Source organism: Egretta garzetta, unplaced genomic scaffold (genome assembly GCF_000687185.1).
Source record: "Egretta garzetta isolate BGI_Z169 unplaced genomic scaffold, ASM68718v1 scaffold388, whole genome shotgun sequence".
Classification (NCBI taxonomy): Eukaryota; Metazoa; Chordata; class Aves; order Pelecaniformes; family Ardeidae; genus Egretta; species Egretta garzetta.
Window position 1 is genome coordinate 1329082 of NW_009260610.1, and position 18085 is coordinate 1347166.

Consider the following 18085-nt stretch of genomic DNA (forward strand, 5'->3'; position numbering starts at 1 on the left):
AGGAAAGAAATCTATTTTTGTAAGAGCTGTCAGTGAAAAACTTTCATCTAAACATTCATTCATGCTCAAGAGTGGTCCTGTATTTCATGCTTAATGGGCCAAATTTAGAGAGAACCCTGATGCTGATAGCCAGCACTGACCCATGCTGTGTGTTGACAAAAAGCACACTTATGTGGCACTGTTTTTCTACTAACATAAGAATGTAACTTAATTTAGAGCATCTTCCAAGCAGTTTTGGTTTTCTCTGTGCAGCAGCTGTAGGGTGTGAGTACATGGTACTTGTCATATCAGATCGATCAATGAAGCCAGTGAGCTCAGGGTTTTCCGAAGCCACTTCTGGAGATTTCTGAAAGAGATGCAGACTCCCAGCACTTGAAAACAAAGCATCGATGGTAGGCATGGGGATGGAAGCGGGGGAAGTCGGGAGCTGAATCCCCTCCGCAGTCACCTTACCCTGAAGTGAGAAGTTTCCTTATTGCTGCTGCATCACGTGGCACTTAGTAGGGTTATTGCAGAAGCCTCACACAGTTCCTCATAAGATAACTGTAATTACATGTGATGGCTGCACCCCTGACAAGTTAGAAGCAACAGGCATGCAATGGTCACACATTAATATTTGAGGAAAAGCTGTAAGTGAAGAGAAATGAAGGGATGGAGGGAGAATATGACCTTTAAAAGATTAAAGAGAGTATCACATTGCCTCCATCAGTGTGTGCCAAGACAAAACCTGTTCCTTTTCAGATGTCTCTCTTTCCTTCTTTTATAGAAAAACACTGAAGCTGAGCACTTATGAGTAATACTTGGTGCAAAACCAGGATATTAATTCTGAGGAATAAACTCTGATGTGAAACCCTGACTAGAAGCACTGTAAATACTTATGCATTCTCACCTAACCTTTTCCTACAGACCTTGGTAACAGCAGGGAGCGAACTTTATGATTTTAGCCTAATGCCAGTCTAAATGTTTGCTTGATAAGAGTGCTGCACACAGAACTTTTTTCCCAGATATCAGCTTTTATTACAAGGCTAATATGTGAGCCAAGTGTAAGGAACAGACCAGCAAAATACCCTTCTTGAGACTATAAATAGAAGATAATTTTGTATTCATATCCATTCTTGTTGTCCTCTAACTCAGAAAAAAGGGGTGGGGAACCTTGTTTGCACCATGTATTTCTTTTAGTTCAATCTTTCTCTGGAAATAAGGTTTTGAAATTCTTCTAATTGATTTTGTTTATAACATGACCGTGATAAGGCAGTCTGTACTATCAGATGTGTTTCATTGATTGAGATTTTAAATGAGATGTGACAAATTTACAATGATCCGAGTGGTACGTGCCAACTGCTAGGGAATGAACTTCATTTACTGTTAAATCAATCTACTTCTAATGTTCAGGAAGACAGGATGCTCTGGGTGTCACTGCCTGAGAACAAGCATATTTCAGACTCCCATTATCATTAACCCACCCCTAAGCTAGGCTTGTAGTTGTCATTGACATTTCCCAGCACAGCAACCCCAAAAACGCACACAGTTGGATGCCCCTTAGCATCAAAGTGGACCATAACCTTGACACACAATGATATGAGTTCATGTCTAAGAATTACTCAATTCTATATAAAAAAATCTAATAGTCTTCTTATTTTGCAATCTTATTTTCACACTTCTGTGCACTTCCTTATTTGATTTCTACGTTTTAATTAATTTATTTATTTTTACTGCCTGCCTCCACTCTTTCTTCCTTCTCATACTCAAAAGACAATAACTCTGCATCCAAGTCCCATGCACTTTCCCTAAAGACACTGATGACACTGGCTTGCAGACTCTTGTTGGACGCAGAAAATGTTGCTTGCAAGAGCTCTTGCTTGTCACCAGCTGCACGGGGGACAGCATCCTAAGGGGCTACTTGTTACCAGAAGTGCACTGTCTCTACAACCTATATTCTGCCTCCCTTTTTCTCTTACAGTCCACCAAAATACCCACTTCTAATGTGTACCTAATGCCCATCTCTAGTGCCCATTCATTACACTTTCAAAGAAATACCCCTCAGCTTTCCCACAGACTCTCTCTAGTGTTTGGGGTGAACTCTCAATCAAGGGTTTGTCAAGGAGAATTAGCTCAGGCAGACCACATCACCAACACAGCACAATACTGGGGAATCAGGCTACCTAATTCACAGCTAGCTGCTTCTGTCACATGGGATACACAGATCCCCGGGCATCTGCTAAAGCACCTCCCCTAACTTACTTTTCTCTCTCTCTTTTTGTTTAAATACTTAGACATTGTACTCAGGTCATAAAGTTCTCTGGGGTAGGTGCTAGGATTCTCTGCTCTTTAGTGCTCCCAGGTGACAATAAGGCAGACAGTAATTTAATCGACTACAAGCATGTGTGCAGCAATATCAGAAGGCAGATCCAAGTAGATATAAGTTGCACACTTCCTTACCCATCTGATCATATTTTATCATCACACTGGCCTAAACCCAAGTCTATTTAAAGTCAAAAAGTGTTATTTTGAGATGTCAATCTGTCATAATTTTGGACCCAAGGAATAATTAGGGAGCTTTCCATACTTGCCAGGTCAGACGGTCTTCTGCATCCTGCCTTAGGCAGTTTTACTCTTATTTATTTGAACATACCTGGCCAACTCAGTCCTCCTTTTTAAGCAGTTAAGAGGGATTAATTGAAATTTGCGTCCACACAAGTAAAGTTTACTTGCAAGTCTGCAAGTAAGCATAGACTACAGACACTTGTGAGGTCCAAATGCCGAAGCCACTTGTTATACTGTTATATTATTACTTCCATGGCTTTAGCAGTTAATATGATAGACACTACAGAAGAAATCCTACACTTAAGCCATATAGTTGCATAGATAGTAGGGATGTGCACACCAGGCAGGCTGACATTAGAATGTTTTGCACAGCCTTTAGAATCAAGCACAGAAAATAACCGATGGAATCATTTTCTGGAGTAAAGATCATCTGAGAGCAAAGAAAAACTCCAAGCCTTCACCTTCACACACCTAATCAGAGATTTGACACTACAGTGTTAGAGCATGTCCCTTTTGATAAATTAAATATGAATATTGGAAGTGGCAGCAATACCAACAGTAAGCATGTGCCTAATGGCTCAGCAGAAACATTCTCCTACATCTGGTAGCTCTCCACACACAGAGCTATTCAGTGCCCTTCGAACATATACACAATGTTTTCTGAACTAACTATGATGCTGGCATATGGTACATTTACCAAGAAAGAAAAAGACAGACTTTTTAAAAGCACTTTCATGACCATTATGGCAGAGAAAAAGTTGGTCACTGTTACAGGACCTGAGCCAACATTTATTTAAATCAATGCAAAGACTTTCACTGACTACACAGTGGTCTTTGGATCTGGGCCACAGTAAATGGAGAGTCTTGCTGAGATTCCTGGCCTCATAAAGAGCCAGAGACTACCACAGCACCACCAACGCCTGGCTAAACAGAAACTGTTCTTATAAAAAGCCTACAAGGCATAATAGGGGGGAAAGCAAAAGGTTCCCATGGAGTTCAAAGAGCTTCTGAAAATGAATGATACAATTCTTACAGAATTTTAATGAACCTGTGTTATTCAATAAAGAACTATAGCTGTACTGCAAAATTCTATCAATCAAAATTACTGAATATGACTTATGAGCATTCTCCAGTAAATCCTATGATAGCTTTCCACAAAACTGTAACAGTATAAGACAATATGCAACGTCTTGTTAAATCTTGACTAAGCAGTCACAAAAGATACATGTGATTACAGCGTGGTGCTTATAGTCCTAATGGGGGTTCAGTTTAGGGTCATCCCTGAAGAACTGTCTGTTTGCCAGCTAGGCTGTAGTCTCCTGCCAGCCCCTCAGCTCGATCCCTAACAACAGTTCACCTCAGACCGGGAAGTTCTCCAGAAGCCCCAAGGCTGAGATCAGTCTGGGGTTTCCTCACCTCCAACCTCCCCACTCATGACCGTGTTTCCGCCCACCCTGCAGGCCTCCAGCATAGGAAATCAGCGAGCAGTAACCCCACAATTCCCTGGCTTGAATTCCTCCCTCTGTGTCCCCTCTCACACTCCTTAACGCTCTTGCCAGCCCTAGGCAGAGACAACTTCGTGGAAGCAGATGACGTGGCTGCAGAGCAAGTACACTGCTTTGTGCAGCGTGACAGAGCTCCAGAGGTACCTTAATGCCATGCTGGAGGTGCAGTACAGATGATTCTGGTTAGGAAGGGTGGTGAAAATGAGTCAGCTTGAGCTCATTCAGGACAACATTGGAACCAACAGTAAATATCACAGTCGACACAGCTGAAAACAAGAACATGGATGCATCTCAGGCTGGCATTTGGAAGCATTTACATTAACAAGCTTCCTGTCTGGATACAAACTTTCTTGTATATCAAAAAAATGATGCCAGCTCCTTTTTCCTCCCTTCAGCTACTACGGCTCAAACCCTCAGTTATAAAATACATGCTCTACCAGGAACTTCCACCGCAACCCCACTTTCCATTAACTCTTAAACTGTAACCCACACATTTCTTTTTCACTCTTGCAGCTATTAAAATGATGCAAAGCCCTGCTTTCAAACAGGTGTGCAGCTCTTGCTCTAAGCAGCAACATTTTTCTGAACAGCCTCAAGTGCTGTCACGAGCTCACACTACCAAGTGTGGAAAAAAAGCTACCACAAAACCAAAGTATGATGGAAGCAAGTGACAAGGTACCTGGGACAGTGCAGGCAGTAAATGCTGTGGATGGGTGCTAAGCACTGGACTCATCCTGCACTAGAAGAGCAGCGATCCAATGCAGACGTCATGTGTTCCCTAGGGCTGCTAGTACATGCACGGTGCTTGCTACAATCTCTCCTTCAGTTTTGCTGTGCAGACCTGCTTTCTTCCTGAAGTAAAATGAAGCCTAAGAGAGTTTTGGATGAGCACAGAACATGGATGTGGCATCTATAAAATATGACCTACTCAGTACAAGTGCAAAGAAAGAAAAAAGCAGTTTAAGAAAAAGCTTCTCTAATTTAAACAAACCAACCAACCGTCAAGGGGCTATGGAACATCTAGAATTGTAAACCTTCTGCTGAACATTCATTTGTGAAGTTTCTTTTTTATTTAAATTTGAAATTTATCCAAGTTTTTGACACAAAGTATACTGCAACAGAACTTAGAACCATTAATTGAAAACTAAAGTGACAGAACAGTTTAGAAAACATAAATTCAGCAGTGCTATGGCCAACAAATCTGACTGCACTGCGAAACAGGCACCCAGCACAGAGCTCCTTACATCATCCAAGCATCAAATGTTGCCAATAAAAGAGTTTAGGTTGCATGGAATATATAACCCGGAATGACTGTACAATAAAAATAAATGAGTGTTCAGAATTTTATATGGATTTCAAGAAAGCATTTGATATTGTACCAGCACAACAGGAAAGATAAAGTGGTAAAAAGAGAAATATTATATTGACTTAAATGCTAAAAAGCGTATCAGTAGAAGACGGTACAGTTAAATTACGTACTCTGCTTATTATGTTGTATATTATGGTCTCCAATGAACAAGCCAACACTAGTATGCAGGAAAGATTTTTTTCTTGGAAAAATAAACTCCTGTCTTCTCATTCAGAGAAAATAAGTCCTCTCTTTTATAAGTAATGTGTCACCAGTTACTTTAACTCTGAAATGCCTCAAAATCTTTAATGTCTTCATCTTTACATGCCTCTGGAAATGATGTTATTCATGTTTCACAGATTATTAAATGTGTTTTTTTAAAGACTAATGAGTTCTTTTACTGCCTGTTTCAGTCTAAGGAAACTGTAGGAGCCCAGGTCTCACTGACTGCAAAGAGATCCGGGATCCTATCTGCATCACAAACTTTAAAAATCATTTTGGACAGTTGGCATGACAGAGAACTAAAGACAGATTTCCCTAACCCCAGGATGGTACCTTAACTTCTGAATCACCTTTTTTCTATTACAAGATAGGCATTAAGCCAGCAGGCAAAAAAGTGGAGAACCATGCCATATTCTTAAGAAAGAGGTGAAAAACAAAATCTTTACTGCTAGTTGAGCTCTCACAAGGATAATTACATGGCACATACCAGTTTGATTTAGTTTTCTTGTCTTATTTCTAGACCTGGTGTTGCTCCACAGCAACAGGCTTTCTGTTCCAGAACTTAGCATTCACAGAAGCACATGAGACATCTTCAGCTTTAATAAAAATAATAAATAATAATAATAATGAATACCAGAGAGTAAGAGAGAGCACTTTAACTGTAAGCCCTCCTAACAATATATATAGACATAAATGACCACATACCATCAGTGCTGCTCATGAAGACTCACACAGCCCACCTTCCCCACCCCCTAAAATCATTGCTTAATTAATTCTTATCATGCTTCATCATATTCATAGACAGCTCTGACAAGAATCAATAGCAAAGAAGTTTGTTCATTTAATTTGGCTGACTCTTTTAACTCATTTAAATTAATCATTTTGAATGAACATGCTTTTTCAGCAGGTTAATTCTTACAGCAAGTACCATCCATATTTGTGGGGAAAGAGGTAGGGGGAGACACAAATTTAGGATATAAATTTAGGATATAAAATGGTAAGGAAGCAATTAGACAAAATAAAGAGAATAAACTTAATCCAGTAATCCCATCGCTCTTCTTCAGTTTCAAAAAATAAAGAGAAATGGACAACTGAGGCAAGTACAGTCAGAAGAACTGATTAGAGAGAGTTAATCTTTACAGTGGTAATTCATGAGGGTTGAGTGAAGCAGAGATGACCCAGACTGATATTCAGAGGTAGGGTGTTGGCTGGATCACCTGCACCTTATCACCCGAACCTCCAGGACAGCATTGAGGCAGGATCTTTCTGATCTGGAAAGAAACTAGGAAAACCTAGCAAAAGAACCCTGTCTGCTTAGCTTCTTTATGCCACCAGTAACGGTGATGAAAGATGCAAAGAGAGAGTGACAGCCCCTGAATAAGTCTGTAATTACTTCCATTTAAAGATGTTACAGCTTCCAAGGCATAGTGTGAACGGGTTTGAAATGAGTGACATGGCATACATCTGGCACAACAAGAGCAACATTAGCCAGACAGAGGAGCTTAAGCTCTGAAAATGTCAATTTTCAGACTAAAAAGGGTTACAGACTTTAATGTCAGTGATTTATTCAGATAACACCATGAACATTAAAAGGGCATGAGTTATGCTCATGACTTCCCATGTGTCAAAAATGACAAGACTATTCCTCAGAGTCTGCTGAATAGAGAGATTATCAGAAGCAGATGGGAAACCAAATTTTGCTGAAAAACAGAAGATTCTGGTCTTGTCAACAGAACCTACAAATTACTGTATGAGCCCTATCAAAGTAAGAAAGACTATGGACAAAACCTGAGCGGGAAAAAAAAAAAAAATCCATCAGCAGGTATGTATCTGAGCTGCAAATAGCTGGTTCATGTTCCTCATCATCTGTGCTCTGTGGCTTTGTCTGCACTTAAGTTTATGAAGCTTGCTGCCTATCACTAAGATAATGATATACATCTGCAAGACAGGGTTACGCTAGGATGCATGATGGCGCAGTGAAGAGTGTTACATAGCATAGGTCAGGATGAACCTTGAATGTTAAAAACAAACCAAAATAAAACACAGGAACAAAAAATATTGAACAGGTGTAATTTGTGCACTCATTTGTGAACAACCTATACTCAGGATGACTGGCGCTGTGTTCAGAGACTGCCTCCACTTCTGAAATAAACAGAATCCTTAGGCAACTCCCTAAGATCGCTCTCTCAAACGTAAGGAAACTAACCCGACTGCACAGCCTCTGCGCACACTCCCCTCGCATGACCCTCACCCAGGCCAGGATACAGTCATGCCTTTAATATTATAGATGCTAAGGGCTCTGTCCTATAGTCGCTACTAGGAACTCTCGCTCTCCTTTGCCTATTGCAAAACCACCTTCCTCCAGACTGTGCTATGCAGACCAGCTTCCAAGTTCTCCTAGGACATTCTGTCTGGAAAGGACCAACAAGGAAGCAAAGGGTTGGAAAAACACCTTTGAGCAATCAACCAGCTACAAAATGATGCTAGTATGAAAAATATAGCAATTGAAGTTTCTTGCCATCTCATTTTATGGGACCCTGTTTTTTACTGCTTGCTGGTTTGCCAAATTTTACCTGTACTTGCTGAGAACTGAACTGTTTAAAGGAAATATCACCCCCATATTTATCTATACAGAAAGACGACTTTACTCATGCTGAAACCGCCCTTGTCATTGGTGAAGCTGGGATCTGAAGTGGCTATGTTTCAAGGCCCCGATCTTGAAAGTCAGCTGGGGTAGGGTCAGTCTGAGCCCTTTCCCATGTGGGAAGTCAGTCAAATTTAGCTGTATATGCATTTTAAAAGCTACAGCTGACATGGTAGAAGCTCACCATTTAGAAACAAGACTGCTTCTCCCACATACAAAAAAACCCAACCCACAAAGTCCTTACCCATAAGGGATGTTCTAGGTTAGATCAAGTGGACGTTCACTGCAATTTTAAACACCTGAACCTGGAGCATTTCTCCTTCCACCACCACTGCCAGAGCCCAAGAGCTTCCCAGGAGCTGGACAGGAGAATGCCCGATGCCACAAGCAAAGGTGGGGAGAACATGTGGTCTGGAGGAGGTGTGACTTGGGCCATGCCAGAGAGATTTGTGGGCTGGCTGAATAAGGCAGGAAGATTAGAAGAAAGAACATAGACTTCGCATGTTTGAGACCAAGCGTGGCTTGGGAGCTAGCTGATACCATCTGAGGCAAACAGGAAACGGGAGCCAGCACGGCAGGGGAGGTGCACTGAATAAGATACTGGCTTGGAAGACTGGGCCTGGGTGGCCCGAGTGTTAGGTATTGAGAAGCATTTGGATGAGGAGCAAAGCCTTCAGGAAGAACAAGCAAATTCTGGAGACCACATCAGACAAAATAACCTGGAAAAAGGGAAAGGAGTAACTCAGGAGTGGATGTAGACAACCCAAGGAGAAGGAATAAAGAAATTTTCTGACCGAAAGGATGGATACAGGTAGGGAGGCAGTATCTTCTGGGAAAGAAAACAGAACTGGAAGACAAGGAAAATGAGACTGGGTATGGAGGGACTCAAGCAGGTTGTAGGAGGATCTGTGTCCATTAAAGCACACTTCTCTCCAGAGTGTGGAAGGAAGCCAACGAGCCAAGCCTCCCCTCTCCCTCTGAAACCAGACACTGTCCCTGCATGGCTCAAGCACAGGAGTGTTTCAGTCAGCAGGAGTCTTGGCCATCATTACCCCTGGTGCTAAATCAAGTGAATAGTGAGAAGATGGAGGTTTCTTTCTGATTTCTTATCATTAATTCTAGAAACTACACACACCACACAGCTAATAGAATGACAAAATTTAAATGCAAATGCTCAAGAATCAGAAAATCCCCAAATTAAATTTGCTTTTGCATAATTCAATGTACAGGGAGTGTGCTCAATTTGCTACCATTTTTAGCTGTGCAATCATAGGCAAACTGTCCCCACATACATGTCCCCACCCACATGTTGTAGGAATGTCTCTAATTTGCAGTTTTCGGAAGACCCTGAGGAATGAGGAAGCAGCAAGAGAAGTAAACTCTTTTCCAGAGTACAGATCTTTTAACTCTATCTTTTCCTTTTTTATCTTTTCTTACTGAAGCCAAAAGAAGATGAAGACACATTTGTTAAGGAGCACATTAACAACAAAGAACCATTCGCTGTACATATGCTGAGGTGGTTTTCTATCAGTTGATCAGAGCACTTTCCTATCCATCTGTATCTATCCTCTGCCTCAGAATTGTTCTACCAAACCTGATTCATAGAAATGAAACAAAGAGCATGCACTTCACTGGAAAATGCATCCTCAGCTCTCCCACTGCATGGGGCAACATTCAGGTAAATGACCCTGCTTTGCTAATTTATGAAATAGGATTACTAGAGTCCCTCCTCACAGAAGAAGAGTGGTCGCACTTACAGACACTTGGGAAGAGCCTGGAGAGAAAGTGTTGTATCAATACAGAGAGCATGATTTGTATGTAAAACTGGTATCTGTTGCAAAGCCGACTTAACTGGAAAAGAGCAACAACAAAGTTTTGGACACACTAGGCCTTCCATCACAGCTACAAAAACACTACCACTGCTATGAAAACACAGTATTATAAAGCAAAGCTGTTAGTTGAGACTATGAAAAGTCCAAGACAAAGAAAGAAAATGCGAACAGTATCCAATAACATGCTTGACCACGCCAAACACTTTATCGTCTATTTTCATCTACTGGTAAGAAAGTTTCTGGGTTTGTTTTCTTTACAAAACCAAGGTAGCTGCCATTACAAGAATTTCAGAACCTCACAGGTTTTTTTATGTTCATCACTTTTTTTTCTTCACACATCATTTCTTGGGTAATACATCATGCTCTCCACCCTTTGGAGCACCTGGTGGGATATTATTGAATAGATGCAGCACATTGATTCTGGACTGCTGGGAATTACCGGCTGGCACAGTGGGTAACAGGATAAGTATTAACTGTTGCAGATAGAATTGTTTCTTCTTCTGTACAGAGAATGGCTCCCTTCGGTTAAAAAGAAAATAAATATGTTCTAAGCATTTCTCCCTCTTCATGCTTTCCCAATTTTCAGGACTTTTGAAGTGGATCCCTATAATTTTTCTTCCATACGCAATATTAGCAGATAACCACTATAAAAGTTTTGCTGCTCTGTATTTGCATGCCTGATCCTTAGTTCAAAGCTCTGATTTTCACAACGCTCAGACAGATTCAGAATTGATTAGTGCAATGTAACATCTTCCAAATTCCACCTACATATAAGAAATGCTACACGAGCTATGCAGTATTAGGATGAATAAAGTGCAGTAATCCAGGCTTCAAGAGGAAGCATTCACAGTATCACCATCAGCACACATTGCAGTAAAGCCCCTGTATTTGCTCGTTTACAAACAGTGCAGATGGCAACACAAGCTTTAACTCTGGCAAGCATATATGAGATTAGATATTCTTTTTCCCATAATCTTTTTTAAGCTTGCCTCCTCATAGAAATAAAGCTAGCAAAGGGCTCTGGGAGAATGTACAAATCAAGTCTTACAGGTAATGAGAAATAAGGAGCTTTAAGATATAGTTTAATGCTATTCCCAATGGACTCCTCCTCATGCCAAATTACATCTCAAATATTTATGGTGCTTCCAAAGGGAGTGTCATCCTTCTGAAGAGAGTATGTAATATGGATGTACTGATAGTGGACACAGATCACCCAATCTTAATGACATTGGTAACAAGACATTGGGCCTATCAGTCATTAATATCCTATTGCAAAAAAAAAAAAAAAAAAGTAACAATAAACTGCAGTGCCATTAACTATAAGAAAGCTTTTTTATTAATTGCATCTCATTAGTGACTGCAATATTTTACTAGTGAGTACAAACACTATCACGGTAAGGTTTTAAATTGATTTTTTTTTTTCCTTTTAAGTTGCTTGAATGTGATTAAGGACCTAGAAGATGTTTTGACCTTTGTAAAGCTTAACTGAGAAGCTTCTTCAGGAAAAGTAAAAATTACTCAGGTTTTGAAGTCATTAATGGCAAGCCAATGCACATTGTGGGAAGGAAAAAACAAGGCACGGTGCTAAGCAAAATTATGGTTAATAACAGGAGAATCTGAGCTAAAATGCAGAAAATATTACAAAAATTATGAAGGATATCAGAAATACACTTTATAATGAGCTCACAATGAGTTGTAGCTACACAGGTTGAAATGGCTTTTCTGGTACATAAGAAGAGGAATGATACTTGCAGGGAAGTCATAATGCCTCATTTCTTGAAACAGATAAAGCACATTCAGAACAAAATTGGAGGTATTTAAGTAAGACAGTGATGTTATATATTGGGAATTGGAGGCAAAGGTTTCTGAGCTGATGTAAGGCACGGACTGCTAGACTAGATGTGTGGGTAAAAAAGATTTTAAGTTACTCCTTTTTCATTCCACCTATTCTTTTTTACCATCTTTTTTTTTTCCCCACACTTCCCACAACTATCAAGCATCTCTTAGCAAGTACAAAGGCCCTAAACTAATGTACTGATGTGTAGCTTACACCACTTTACACGTCTTAATTTGACAATTAGATGAGGGAATGTGAGGAGGAAACACGACATAGCCCTGCAGGGTGCAGTTTCATGACATAGCTAAATTATCCTAATGGCATTCTCTGCCATTTTAGCTACCAAAATTGTCACACCAGTCAGGTGAGTGCCAGAGCCACTGTAAGTAAGGAGGACAGAGGAGGGACAAAGCCCTTTCCACCAGCAGTTAGCTACAGGATTAATGTAGCTGTATGTAACATGCAGTGGTTTGTGGTAGAGTGCGTGTGTGTTTGTGGGAATGTGTGTGCATGTTATTTTTTTATTTCTCCTTCAGATCAGCTCTCTGATGTGGTACTTCTCATGGACATGTTAACACTACTATTAATGTGAGTGGGGGAACCAGGAAGAGTGGGGAGGAAAGGAAGGAAGAACTTTGATCTGGGTGCTTCAAAACTGCCTCACGTTCAGAAGGTACCAGAGTCAACCACGGAGCGGGGAGTCTACAGATTCTTGCAAGATGTGGTTGAGAAAAGCAGCAAGATATTAGACAGATATACCAGGGTTGCTACACTTGTTCAGTCAATACTCCATTTGACCTTTGGACGTCACAGTAGCTGAGTTGTAAAAGACAAATAGACTGACTACTATTTGGAAATAGTATATGCATATATATGTATATGCATAAGAAAATTCCTGCTCTCTCAATGAGCATTGCACTTATGCAATGAAGCTTGACGTTTGAGTCATTGTCTTAGCTTGCATAACTGTAAAAATCATTCATGATCCTAAAGTTACCAAGTGCATCTACAAGATTTCTCTGGCTGACCTCCTAAGGATCTGATTTCCATGAGGCAATGACTACGCATTAGGCAAAAAAGTATTTTCTTTTATTAGCTCTAGATTTACAACCCTTTGATTTTATTACCTGTCTGGTTTTTCCCATGTCTCTAAGCAGGTGAAAATGAAGCGTTGATCTGTTTTTATTATGTTCATCATACTGCAAGAAAGTGGAAGAACAATTATACAAAAGCAAATATAATCGTGTGAAAAAAAGCAGGGAAGAGCACTTTCCTCTCATCCTTGCTTTAGGCAAAGACAGTTTCCCCATGTTTCAAGCTATTTTAACACTCTCTACCTCAATGGCAGCTTTGGTTTTAATTCATTATTAACTTCGTCAGGGCCTGCCATGGCATAGGTTGAGCGCACAAACTTGAAAAGGCCTCCCTGAATCCACTCAACTAATCCAACCTAGATCTTTCAAAGCTTGTTGAAGGAGCTCTCTGATAGAACCATTTGCCTGATCTGTCCATTTGTAGATATCTGTCACTAAACGTATTCCCTCTCACATCTTGTATCTTCATTTGATATTATATCCATAATATACTTACATTTGATATTATACCCATAATACACTTACTTATTAAACTATCTCACATGGATGCACACACTCATATTCTCTTTTTTGCTAAATCACCTGAGAATTGCAATTTTTCTGCCAAATAAACAACCTCATTGATCTATGTAGGTAAAAATATTTTGCATCGATCAACTATTGGGGTACAAGACATTATAAACAAAGCAAAACAAGTCCTAATTCTGCCAGACTAAACAGAATTCATCCCAGAAAAAAAAATCATTTAGTCATTACAGACACATAATGTATTTCAATTTCACTCAACAGAATTAGCATCCTCCTCATTTTAGTTGATACAGGAAAAATAAATTATTTGATGGAGCAGATCCAAGTGTATCTGTACCCACTGTTCTTTAATTTGAGGCATTTTTCTGATACAGTAAGAATTCCAGTCACACTTTATTCCAATTCTGCAACATTAAGTAATGGATTTATTTCAGTTTGGTTTAAGCAAGAACATTATGTTGCAATCGGCAAAGCATTTCTTTCTCTTTCACGTCTCAAAAGCAGAAATTTCACCAGCCTAGGATGCCTCCTGCAGACGAGTCAGGAGCCTCCATAATCTGAATTCCTCCTTTTTTCCACTCTTAAGATTGAAAACAAGGACAATAACCACCATCCTTTCAAGTCCTTCATTCAATAACTTAAAGCAATAGCTGGGATTAACAGCTTCCAAAATATTGTTTGCCTTCCTATCACCCGGCTATAGAAACAGCTAGATAAAGAACAAATGTTATTTTCTCCATCACTGGTGAAACGCACAGTAAGAAAACAGTTTCCATCAAGCTCAGGGCAGAACAACTGCCAAGAGGGAAGAAGTCAGACCTAGGTCATCTCCTGACTTAATTACTAGAGCAGGATAGAAAGGACAGAGCCAAAGTTCAGAGTTCTGCTGGAGCCAGACACCTCCAGAGCATGCTGAAACCAGTTGTAAACATGTTCATGCTTTTAGGGTTTTTTTTGCCCTCTGTCTCCGAGTAGCTTCATTAGTGCAGCTACAACCCAGTGTGCTCTAAATCATCACTTTAGTATGGGCAGTTCTATAGCTTTGTATTATTTTATGAAAGTTCCTCTTATGCAAGCAGATATTAGGAGCTGTTTGAATGTTGGTCCTCTCGTGTTCACTTGCTTCCTGTGGATCTTGCTGATGTCTGTGGTTTTATCTCATTGTTTATCTGCAAAATTCAATTCAATTATATATAAAAAAATTAAAACATTGTAAAACTCAAAATTAGGATTACTGGTAAAGCTTTGCACTCTTCCAGCCTATGTTTGTCAGTAGACCACAAAGCTCAGAAAACATGGAAACAGGTAATTAATTACAGGCCCGTGAAAATGTGACTCTGACCCCTACAGCTGACATTAGCCACTGGGAATCATCTTCTTCACTGAAATACAGGGAGGCAAGAATACCCATTTTATTCACCTTTCTTTTTCTTATCATCCCACATCTTGTGTATATGCAGAAAAGCAATAGATACGCATCTTGAGGGGCCCAAACTATTTCCTTTTCTTACTGAGTTCTGTCTGTTCTGGAAGCAGAAATCCACTGGGGGGGCTGCCCACAAAGGAGACTGCCAGCAGTGAGGGATTATTCCCAGAACATGCACAAAATTCTGATATTAGATGGAAGTCCACAAAAGAGGGCAAAGAAATTGTCTGTAGGTAAACATCAGTGTATGTGGCTGAGCAGGTGTTGATAGATCCCATCACCCAAACATAGGTTTTGCCATAATAAAGGAAAGAATTCAGACTGCTCTAGAGAAGCTCTGTGCTCCCTTAACGGTGGGCATCCTACATCATCTGCAAAAGCATCATAAAAATAACATGTTGTGCGTGTACAAACACATCACTTGCTCAGAGTAGCAATAAGTTTATGTCATCAAGCACCTCATCCAAGAGTTACAAAGTTATGAGATATCTAACTTCGAATATTCTCTGTGACAAGCTATGTGTGTATATATTTGCTACAGACCAACATGACTGCTTATACTGTAAATCTACCAACTCCACTCTGGCACGCCTCATACAGTTATTCAATAAATAAGCAAGCCATGCAACACATCGTGTACCTGAGTGTAGGTGCACGGTCATTCTGGTTGGTCACATACGGTCATCTCCAGGATTGCCAAACACCCAAAAGCTGGATCATGTCTGGCATCCAGTAACAGCCTGAAGACAAAAAGTCCTAAAGGGGAGAAGTATCTATCTGGAAAAACCTGACATTGACGAGGAGAGGAGTAAGGACCACCAAGGTCCCAACTCACACACAGGGCAGAGATTAGACTTCAGGTCCTGTGAATAGACAGGAATTTCCCCAAAGCCTTTCAACATATGTGTTTATTTCTAGAACTGTGAATTGTTTGCTATAAATATATGTGTAGATGCAGACAGAGGTTGTCAAATGAAGCCCCTTCCCCCTTGTTCAGAACCGGGGGTGATTTCTGAGTTTGAGGAGATAGAGGCTGCAGCAGCAGTTGTTAGCATCCCTGGATGGGCACTGCCCCGCTTACTGGGCTTGGACACAGATGCTTTCTCTGAACCTGTTTGTCTCTCTGCAAACAGATTTACACTTCCCTGTTGCTTTCAGTTGGCCTCATTCCTGCAACAAAGCTAGATGCTATGTATTCTCACACTAGTGCTTCAATTCCCACACACCTGCTTTAGAAGGAAAAATATTTTCTCTATTATTTAGTGGCAATGAGAAAAAGCTCTGAGTACACCTGTTTGTCTTTATTAAATAAGGGAAGGCCTGACTGCAGAATATCCAGCTCAAGCTTTTTTACCAACCTGAAATATTTTGCCTCATTAGAAAAGTATTTATTGCTACTTCTGAATGACCTATTACAAAAGATTACCCATCTCCTGTATTTTTCCCCTCAAAGATCTTTATGTGCCAGCTCCTGAAAATAAAATACATTGTTCTCATTCTTGCCTTATTATTACTTAATCTATCAAGGACTTCTGAATGCTTGAAGCTCCTACAAATCCATAGACCTATAAGATGGCAAACAAAATAAAATGTTCAGAATAGATATTTTCCCCTTGCATGCTTTGGAGGCAAATTAGGAAAGCAGCAGGACCTTAGAGGACTTTAAAATCTGGGTAGATACCAGTTTAAGGAGGAACAGAAGAAATACTATAGAGCATAACTTCATAATAAGAAAGAATTTTTAGAGAACAGGGATGGATAAGATAGTCCAGATTTCTTTTTTTACAGATGCCAACGGCTTAGTTTGGATGGGGAAATTAAAACTGTATTTCTGTAGCAACTTTGGTATTTGTCATAGTTTAACCCTGGCTGGCAACTAAGCACCACCCAGCCACTCACTCCACCTCGGTGGGGTGGGGAAGAGAATCGGAAGGGTAAAAGTCAGAAAACTCATGGGCTGAGATAAAGACAGTTTAATAGGTAACCCAAAAGCTGTGCATGCAAGCAAAGCAACACAAGGAATTCATTCTCTGCTTCCCACGGGCAGGCAGTGCTCAGCCATCCCCCGGAAAGCAGGGCTCCATCACATGTAACAGTGACTTGGGAAGACAAACGCTATCACTCCAAATGTCCCCCCATGCTCCTTCTTCCCCCACCTTTTTATTGCTGAGCATGACGTCACATGGTGTGGTATATCCCTTTGGTCAGTTGGGGTCAGCTGTCCCAGCTGTGTCCCCTCCCAGCTTCTTGTGGCCTCCCAGCCTCCTCGCTGGTGGGGTTGGGTGAGGAGCAGAAAAGGCCTTCGCTCTGTGTAAGCCCTGCTCAGCAGTAACAAAAACATCCTTGGGTTATCAACACCATTTCCAGCAGAAGTCCAAAACAGCCCCATACCAGCTACTGTGAAGAAAATTAACTCTATCCCAGCCAAAACCAGCACAGTATTTCACTGGTTTTTTTTCTGCTTTGTTCATGAGACCGCAGGCAGACCTCCTGCACACCAACTTCAGAAGGCCCCACATCCAAAAGCTGCACAGGTACTTCTGCAGCCAGCGATGTGCCACAAAGCTCCTTCTTTTCCTCTCTGAGAGTAAGACTACCATTACCTGCTCTCCAGCAGCTCCAGGGAGATAATGGATTTATCTGCTACCACTCAAGTTTACCAGTGTTTGACCAGCCTCCAGGTTCCTTTATGAATTTTGCTACTGTTCATATTCTCTTTGACAACACCAACTTTGGATTCAATTCAGCCATTTTTGCTATGACGGACAAAGTAAACTACTTTGAGTATTTCACAGATGATCCTTCTTTAACATCTCGAGTTTCCCTTTTTTCATTTTAGGTAAGAGTACTGAAAAGAAGCTTGTTGATTTTTAAAACCTTGAACTTTGATGGTCAAACACAAAGAGAATAGAATTAATCTTATCTTCATGACCTACAGATTATTATTTGCATTCATGTATGTTTAAACAGAAACTCAGCACGTTGTTAGATATCCAAACAGTGCCAGTTGCTAAATAAGGAGGAGGTGGCATTTGGAAGCTTCTAAGAAAAAAAAAAAAAAAAAAAAAAAAAAAAAAAAAAAAAAAATATAAAAATGAGGGGATA